Raw genomic sequence first — 2,690 nt, 5'->3', positions numbered from 1 at the left:
ATCAGAAAAACAAACAACTCAGTCAATAAATGGGTGGGAGATCTAAAAAGACATTTCTCCAAGAAATACATATGGCCAATAAACACATGGAAAAATGCTCAACATTGCTCATTATTAAAGAAATGCAAATGAAAGTTACAATAAGGTATCACTTCACACCAGTCAGAATGGCCATAATTCAAAAAGTTACAAACAATAAATGCTAGAAAGGATGTGGCAAAAAGGGGACCCTCTTACACTGTCGGTAGGAATATACACTGATACAGCTATTATGGAGAATAGTATGGAGATTCCTTAAAAACTAGGAATAAAGCTACCATATGACCTAGCAACCCCACTACTGGGTATATACCCTGAGAAAACCACAATCCTAAAATACACATGTACCCCAATTGTGTTCCCATGTGTACCCCAACTTGTTCATTGAAGCACTGTTTACAAAGATGAATGTATAAAGAAGTGGTGATACATATATACAATAGAATACGACTTAGCCATGAAATGAAAAAGATGAGTTAGCTGAATTGAGGCTGAACCTGCAGCCTGTTATACAGAGTGAAGTAAGTCAAAAAGAGAAAAACACATATTGTATATTAAAGCATATATATGCTAGAAAAAAATGGTATGATGAACCTATTTGCAGGGCAGAAATAGAGACACAGACATAGAGAAAAGACATGCGGACACAACTGGGAAGGAGAAGTTGGAACAAATTGAGAGAGCTACATTGAAACATACACATTACCATATGTAAAATAGATAGCTAGTGGGAAGTTGCTACATAACACAGAGAGCTCAACCTGGTGCTTTGTGACAACATAGAGGGCTGGGATACGGTGGTGGGTGGAAGGGAGTTTCAAGAGGGAGGGGACATATGTATACTTATGGCCAATTCATTTTTTTTGTATGGCAGAAACTAGCACAACATTTTAAAGCAATTTTCTGACAATTAAAAATAAATTTTTAAAAATAATTTTAAAAACCCATTATATTTTTTATATAAAACAGCACTCACATAACTATGAATAGAAGGGAACTTCCTCAACCTGATAAATGGAATCTCCAAGGAATACAGTTAACATCAAATTTAGTATAGAAAGACAATGTTTCCCACTTAAAATCAGAAACAAGACAAACATGTCTGCTTTCACCACTCTTTTGGAACATCAAACTGTAGGCTCTAGTCAGGACAGTTAGTTCAGATGAGGAAATATTAAAGAAAGACAATCAGCTGCTGGATCTGCAGATTTGCAGGAGGCCAAAGCCAGGATTGCACTGTAACCATGTTTTGCAACCAGTATGAAAATGATGTCACTGATTGGAGTCCTCAGGGCAGGATTCATCAAACTGGATATGCAATTGAGCTGTCAAACAAGGTTCAGCCACGGTTTTTTATCTGAAATAAAAATAAAAAATAAAAAACCTCATGCAGTGTTGGTTGTATTGAAGACAGCACAATCAGAACTTGCAGCTCATCAGAAAAAAATGTTCCTTGTTGATAACAGTATTGCTATTTCAGTTGCAGGACTTACTGCTGATGCTAGATGTTATGTGATATTATGTGCGAGGGGTGTTTGGATTCCAGATTTGTATTTGACAGACCTCTTCCTGTGCCTTGTCTTGTATCTCTAATTGGAAGCAAAACCCAGATACCATTGCAGTGATATGGCTGGAGACCATATGATGTTGGACTGCTCATTGCTGATTGTAATACAGAGCCTCACATTTTCCAAATTTGTCCATCTGCTAACTATTTTGACTGCAGGGCTATGTCCATTGGAGTCCATTCTCAACCAGCTTGTACTTACTTGGAGAGATATATGTCAAAGTTTTTGGAGTGCAATTTGAATGAACTGGGTAAACATGGTCTGCATGCCTTCTGAGAGACACTTCCTGCAGAACAGTATCTAACTACAGAAAATGTTTTCAATGGAATTGTTGGTAAAGACTTGGAATTTCTGGTATGTGATGATGATGATGTGTCTCCAATCATGGAAGATCTTGAAGACAGACTGCAGAGAAAGATACAACCTACTCAACCTGCTGATGAACCTACAGAAAAGGCTGATGAACCAATGGAACATTAAATAATAAATCAGTCTATATACGTATTAGACTAACTAAACATTCAGAAAATGAAGATCATGGCATCTGGTCCCATCACATTATAGCAAACAGATGGAGAAACAGAAACTGTGACAGACTTTATTTTCTTGGGCTCCAAAATCACTGCAGATGGTGACTGCAACCATGAAATTAAAAGATGCTTGCTCCTTGGAAGAAAAGCTATGACCAACCTAGATAGCATATTAAAAAACAGAGACATTACTTTGCCAACAAAGGTCCATGTAGTCAAAGCTATGATTTTTCCAGTAGTCATGTATGGATGTGAGAGTTGGACCATAAAGAAAGCTGAGAGCTGTAAAATTGATGCTTTTTAACTGAGGTATTGGAGAAGACTCTTAAGACTGTGAACTGAACTGAACTGATATATTCATTATCATACATGTAAGAATGCAGGAGCATATACTGATGATGATATTCTATACTTTGAAACAAAAGATGCAAAATGGTGGAATGGAATGGTATGTTTTAGGAATCAGTTCAGATGTAAGTTTTCCCCAAGCAACTTCACAGAAACTATATATTGGAGTTCATTTTTCTTTAAAAAGTTCTCTATAATCATTTTT

At 36.6% G+C, this 2,690-nt stretch overlaps 1 pseudogene; it reads left to right on the top strand.

The window, feature by feature from the left end:
* The first annotated feature begins 1,283 nt into the window (after positions 1-1,283).
* Positions 1,284-2,087, top strand: LOC122434988 (annotated as a pseudogene).
* The last annotated feature ends 603 nt before the right edge of the window (positions 2,088-2,690 follow it).

The sequence above is a fragment of the Cervus canadensis genome, chromosome X, assembly GCF_019320065.1.
Source record: "Cervus canadensis isolate Bull #8, Minnesota chromosome X, ASM1932006v1, whole genome shotgun sequence".
NCBI lineage: Eukaryota > Metazoa > Chordata > Mammalia > Artiodactyla > Cervidae > Cervus > Cervus canadensis.
The sequence above is the reverse complement of the archived record's forward strand: the minus strand, read 5'-3'. Positions and strand labels throughout refer to the sequence as shown.